General features: G+C 44.6%; 1 long non-coding RNA gene across 2 annotated transcripts in view; it reads left to right on the forward strand.

The window, feature by feature from the left end:
- The window catches only part of LOC145644052 (uncharacterized), a 9,614-nt gene extending 3,266 nt beyond the window's left edge, over window positions 1-6,348 (forward strand). For both annotated transcript variants that reach the window (XR_014116110.1, XR_014116112.1), the window contains exon 3: window positions 5,876-6,348. This is a non-coding gene — a long non-coding RNA (uncharacterized LOC145644052). The remainder of the gene's footprint in view (window positions 1-5,875) is intronic.
- Window positions 6,349-7,196: the final 848 nt, after the last annotated feature.

Here is a 7,196-nt window from a genome sequence, read left to right on the forward strand (position 1 = left end):
ACGCACACGGATACGCTCTGGCACAGCTTGATCACCTGTTACACACATGTTTGATAGATATTCTGAATGTCTTTAAACATCATACCCGTAGCTATTCAAATGCAAAGACACTTACTGTAATGCTCACACGTGTATATACAGACATACAATCTTTGTCAAAAGAATATTTTCTACCCAGAAATCAGTTGTTTATGCACAACTCTCTCTCTCTCTCTCTCTCTCTCTCTCTCTCTCTCACACACACACACACACACACAACTAAAGTTATCCAACCGCACGTTTTTACACTCAGACACGCTCACTCACACTTGCGCACACATATATCTGACTTTGAGTGTGTGTGTGTGTGTGTGTCTTATGGTGCTGTAGGGAGTGAGTTTTGTGTGCCAGGTGTTTCTGATTAAAGCTTTTATCAAAAGAAGGATGAAGAAAAGAGTGCTGGATAGAGAATAGACAGAGAGAGGGGAAGAGAGAGGGAGAGAGGGATGAGAGAGGGAGAGAGAAGAAGAAAGAGAGAAGAGAGGGAAGATGGATGGAGAAAGGGGGAGAAGGGGAGAGAGAGAGGGAAAGAGAGAGAGAGAGTAGTAGTAAAGGAATTAAACAAACAGAGCACTTAACTCTACGTGCTGTAGATCAAACCCTGGCCAGGCCCATGATAGGCTGAAGAACAGCTCTCCTTCTTCTCTACCCCTGTTATTGCAAAGATGGTTTCTATGGTTACAGGAAGCACATCTGGTGCCTGTCACTGAGTGACAGTGCGGAACCCTTACTGTTACGTGTGTGTGTGCTTTTCTTGAAAGAGAGTTTGAAAAGCATGTGAAAATTCTCTCTTGTATTTGGTTAATTAGAGTTATGCTATTCAGTAGTGGAACATGATAAGGGTAAGAGTGTATATTTTTTTGGATGAGACTGGTATGCTGAGGTAATAAGGGTGTGTGTGATACTTTGGTAAGACAGTAAGGGTGTGTGTGTGTGTGTGTGTGTGTGTGTGTGATCTTGCTGAACAGTGAGTTATGCAGCACTGTCTGCTTATTTGATAAGAACTCGTTCGTCTTGAAGAAAAATAAACAGGCCTGTGTGCTGCAGTGGAACCTTCCGGAAGAGCTGCTACTGGAGCACAACACAATATTTACACCACAATACACACTGCTCTCTCTCTCTCGTCCTCTCTTCCTCCCTCCCTCTCGCTCTCTTTCTCTCTCGCACTCTTTCTTACTCACTCTTGCTCATTCTCTCCATCTCTCTCTTTCTCGCTCTCGCTCTCTTTCTCTGTCATTCTCTCTCACAGACAAAGTCACACACACACGTATACACAGCACAGTGCAGGAGAAACTGATAGGCCTTGCTGTAGTTGCTTAATGGACATTAAACAAACACTCGGCTCTTGAGTTATGCCAAGTTGGCACCTAAAGTTTAGGTTTTTGTGCGGTAGAGACATTTGTTCAGAATAACAGGAATATTCTGTTGATTGTAGTGTGTGACTACAGGTTTTACTGACCTTTATTGACCTTGTTATTTAGTTTTATAGTCTGAGTATATGATATAGAGTACAAACTCTGGATTGGTTACACTCACATCTGTAAGTGTGTGTGTGTGTGTGTGTGTGTGTGTGTGTGTTTAGGCGCATCATCCAGAGCAATCTCCCCATTCTCGTCTTTTGTGTGTGTGTGTGTGTGTGTGTGTGTGTGTGTGTTTAGGCGCATCATCCAGAGCAATCTCCCCATTCTCGTCTTTTGAAATACTTCATACCCGTATCGAGTACAGCAGACAGAGATATTATGGTTAGGGGTAACTTTGCCAAGTGGAAGAGGGTAGAAAGAAAACAATATTGGTCTGTGTACTAATCCCTGTGGGACCCCACAAGTAAGGGGAAGAAGCAGAGCCAGAAAAACTGTAATAAGTCATGTCCTTCTGAGAAATGTTTTCAAGCATTTTTAGAGACGTTTTCTGTTCTCTGTTTCTATCTCTGCATTTTCCTCCTAAGTGCATATCTTAGATATTCTACCCAAATAATGTAATTTGTGTGTCTGTTTGGGGAGAGAAAGAGAGAAGAAGACATACAAAGAGAGAGAGAGAGAGAGAGAGAGAGAGAGAGAGAGAGAGAGAGAGAGCATGTAACACAGTTACTGTGTGTTTGTTTGTTTATGATAGAAGGTCTGTGTGGGTCTCTGTGCAAGCCTGTCTTTCACTAGAAGAGATAGATAGGGATCAGAGGCACTCTTATCCATGGAGCAGGTCTGAAAGGGCAGGCCAGCCTCTCCATATGCGATCCAGTGCACTGGCCTGGGGAAGTCGTGACGAGATGCCATTAAGATGGCATGTCACGGTGGGCAGGCCAAGCATATGCTCACACACAACACACACACTCATCCCAGCCACTGATCTGTAACTGAAACACAATGTCAGAACTAACAAAAGAGCATTAACAATGAACACAAACACACACACACACACACACACACACACACACACACACACACACACACACACACACACACACACACACACACACACACACACACACACACACCTTTAGCTTATGCCCATGCATAATAAACACATTCGTCACAAAAATCTACTCAACCAAAACTCATAGCTGTAGACACGTGCGGTCCACACTGGTAGATGAAGTGTTTTTTCAGGGAATTCATTTTGCTTGCGTATGAGCGATTGCTCCCAGGTTGTGAGGCTCTGTGAGAAGCCATTTTGTGAGAATGTTATTTGTAGTCAGTGAGATCATGCTCCATTGCTGACAACGAACATAAAGAAGTACTGAGGAAAATGGGAACCTAGGCCAAGAGCATAGGTATACACACATACGCGTGCGCACACACACACACACACACACACACACACACACGTGGAGGAATGGATTTACATATCCCTACACTGAAGTCCATGCACACATACACCCTGACACATAACTGTGCACTCACACACAGAGGTTCATTTACTCATATAAATGCACACACACATATATTCAGCTAGTGGGCAAGAAGCATAGTGGAGAGCCAGAGGACCATGGGGACTATCGTTTTTCTCCTTAATTATGACCGTCTGGCAAGCCCCTGAGTACAGGAAGCGTGTATGGGGGGTGGAGGGTGGGGGGGGGAGAATAAGAGAGGGTGGGAGAGGAGGAAAGAGGGAGTAAGACAAGGAGAGGTTTAAAAAAGAGACAGGGATCAAGACAGAGAGCTGTGTGTTTGGGGAGGGGGGATCAGAATGGATGACAAAACCAGGTGCGCATGCTGCACAGAAGGGCAGAACATGTCAGATCTCAGACACCTATTTCAGTTCTCACCCACCAGTGCTTGCCAAAGTCAGCCCTACTGGCCCCTAGACTGGATCCCCCCCCCGCCGTATATCACGCAGAGAAACTCCTCAGATCGCTGTCTACCACTTCTCTTATCTAAGTCAACCATGGCCACGCAGACATCTCTGGTTTTTCCTCCTTCTATCCAGTTTTGGTCATGTGTGTACACATTATGGGGATTGCAGGAATCCATGCAGTGACAGAAAGGGGTACTAAATTTTACCACATGCATATGATGTGAAAATCATGGAAAAAATCTTGAGGCCCAGCCAGTTCAATTCAAAAATGTCTGATGAGAGAAAAATGCAACATCCAATGCATAACTACAACACAGAAAACCAAACTGACATTCAAATGTTTTTTGCGGCCTGGTCGCAATTGGAAACGCTACCTTCCTGTGAAAAACAAGAGGGGTTGTTAACCTGGGATAAGCCGGAGCCGGAGCCGGAGCAGGGTCAGGCCTGCACTGAAACAGTATCCGTGCGGTGCCGAACGGCGCAGGGATTTCGGAGGCTCCAGGGCCAATTACTCGAGGCGCACGCATCTGGAGTGAGTTACCATACCGACGCAGTCCAACCCTGCCACGGAGGCAACACCCGAACCGGTGGTGACGACGCATTCACACTGGAATAACAACAATAAAAGTGTATCACACACAGTGTATATATACACACACACACACACACACATACACACACACACACATGCACACACACGCACACACACACACACACACACACACACACACACACACACACACACACACACACACACACACACACAATCCTGTCCTGAAAATTAATAATAGCAGTAATACTCCAGGAAGTGAAGTGTCTTGGAGGCTCAGACACAGTGGCTGTGTCTGTGTGCATAACAGTATGGAATGGCGCTCTGAACAACATATGGCTACATAAAGTTTGATCTGCGTGTTAGAAGACGGTGTAACCAGGTGCCTATATACGGATGGTTTGTTTATGGAGGTCTTCTTAAACTTTCAGAAAGCAAAAATAGCATGGCACAATTAGTTGTAGTAAGCTTGTATATGTAGTGCAATTTTTTGTGTATTGCTTTATCATGGTTTGTTGTCCCAAATATGTTTCGGGGGCTTATGTGAGTCAATTGTCTATGTATATGAGCACACATCAGTGCAATCTGTGCAATCTCTTGGGTTATCAAATAGACTGACTAAAACCAAATGTATTGTTCTTGCTTTCCTAAGGTGCATACAGGTGTGTTCATTCATAGCTTGGTTAAAAATTGAGAGAGAGAGAGAGAGAGAGAGAGAGAGAGAGAGAGAGAGAGAGAGAGAGAGAGAGAGAGAGAGAGAATGTGCCTCAAACCCAGTTTTGTCATTCTGAGGAAGTGACACAGCTGCTAGGGTCAGCAGGAGGCACCACGCACAGGGGTCGTTGCCATGGCACCAGTGTCAAAAAATGGAACTAAAGCCTGTGGTAGATCCTCTGTGCTGCCTAACATTCTCCAAAAGACTATAAACACTATAAACACTATAAACCTAACACAAAACACAATCAAACCACACCAAACACAACACACTACACCACACACAGTGTCGCCACAGACTCGCACCACCCCTTTCCACTTTAAAGCTGAAAAACAGAGAGTGGAGGCCCGGCCTCAGGCCACAGCTGTCCAGAGATTTTGCTCAATCTCTCGGTCCCTCTTCGCACTTTTGCAATGTGCGGCCTCGCCGATCTACATAACAATCCTGTGGGCTTTTTAAAGATGATGTGAGGTTGAAGGGGCACTGCTGAGAGGGAGCTGAGGAAGCAATGTATGCTGGGAGTGCTGCATGCTGGGCCAGAGGCATTCTGGGAGGCTGTTCCCCTGCAGGCCTGGCCTCTGGAGCAGCAACATGGTTAATGGCCCTTTCATGGCCCGGCCACAAAGCCTTTTGTCTGTGCCTAATTCAGCCAACAGTGTATGGACCTGGGAGGGGTCTAGAATGCTTTCTCTCTCTCTCTCTCTCTCTCTCTCTGTCTCTGTCTCTCTCTCTCTCTCTCTCTCTCTCTCTCTCTCACCTATCATTCTTGGAGTAGAGGAGCATGAACATACTTCAGGCAGTTATCACATGCTAATTCTGCTAATAATTTATTTCTAGAAAACTATAGAAACCAGTGTCTTAGAAAGACATCAAAGGTCTTTGCAAATCTAGTTTTCCATTTGTGTCCAGTAAGTGCCTCATTAACTAACATAAGCTTCCTATATAATCCTCCTGAGAAACATTTAGCTAGGACAATGCCATAGAGGATCTGGAAAGCATAACCTGATTGTGTTGGTGAACTCTCCTAAATTGTGTGTTTGGAACAATGATCCAATACCAAAGATCTAAGCACACCTGAAGGTGGAATTTCTGTAATAAATACTAACACACAGAGAATGTCAACACATCTTAATACATTTGGCTATATGTGCAAATAACAAATATGCTTTGAACCCCAGATGTTTCTGCGTCAACCTCATATCACAAACACATACACACCCTATAAATGTGAGCCACGTTGTAAGGTCCTGCACCAACCAAGTGTTTCTTATGCATCCCAGGTACAGCCACATGCACCTAGAACTGTCATCAAAAGCAAAAGAAAACAAGCCCTGTTGACCGATGTTTGAGAAGCGCAGCCTGACTGCACATCGTCATACTGTGAACATCGCCAGAGCTTCTTTTTGAGCGTGACCCTGCAAAACGTGAAGCAGAAGAGGCGTTTGGCGTGTAGTGTTCCAGCAACACCTGCCTCCTGTTTCACGTGACAATGATGTGCTTTAATAATAACAGAGAAGTCAGAGAGGTAGTTGGTTCCACCATAATCATGAACAGTGGGATCTTCTGGTCTGAATGAAGCCACCCCACTCACCTATGTGGTCTGGCTAATATGGTAGCAGTTCTGCACTGTACAGCAATTGGGTAGCGATACTAAGACCATCCTGACATTCAGTCCTTTTCTGTATATGCTGATAAACCAGTGGAGATTAATAACTAATTATATTTGTTTAATTACATATACTTTACAAACTTCTGATGAATCTCTTTCTTTTTTTCAGTGTTTTCAAACCATAGTACTTATATACTCTTGTATATTTGTGATTGAGAAATCTATAATTTACTATTATTATAATTATTCTAATTTTCAGTGTGGCATTTAGTTCGGATACTATGGACCAATGCATCCAAATAGTTTGATGACTTCCAGCTAATTTGTTTTGGCAGTGCGTTGAGCAGGCTAGGATCTGTGTTTTCATGATTGTACCTACTCTACCTGTCTGCTAGACATGACGGAGTACCTAATCAACGTGCACAATAAATAGTGTTGAGGTGAATCCAATTTCAGCATCAATTACTGTGTACGCATGTACACGCGTATGTGTGTGTTCTTGTTGGTGAGCGGCCTGCAGCTGTATACACATGGGCTGAAAGCCCGAAGAGCTAATGAGCATTTGAGTCTAATTCATCCTCTGCTGTAATATCAGCTCTCATGCCAAGCAAACCCGAAAGAAAAACATGTGGCTCTTGCATGGCATGCGAGGATCGGGCGAGACCAACCACACACAGCGCCGCACAACGTCCTCACACATAAACTTTCACCCGAGGTGTCGCGCAAGTGGAGGTAACACGGTTTTCCAGGTCGAAGTCACTGTTCAGGTGAGCTTTGGGAGGTCTTTCACTGGCATGTCCCACCAAGTGGGTCTGTGATCTCTGCCAGAATGGCTGGTTATTAATGAACTGGAGAGCCATGAGCCCACCGGCCTAACTTTTCAAAGAGCACTGACTGAACTACAGAGAGGAGAGTGAAATTCCGGAGAGAGAGAGATAGATAGATAGAGAAAGAGAGAGAGAGAGAGAGAGAGAGAGAGAGAGAGAGAGAGA

This window comes from Electrophorus electricus, chromosome 1 (genome assembly GCF_041902795.1).
Source record: "Electrophorus electricus isolate QZ-2024a chromosome 1, ASM4190279v1, whole genome shotgun sequence".
NCBI lineage: Eukaryota > Metazoa > Chordata > Actinopteri > Gymnotiformes > Gymnotidae > Electrophorus > Electrophorus electricus.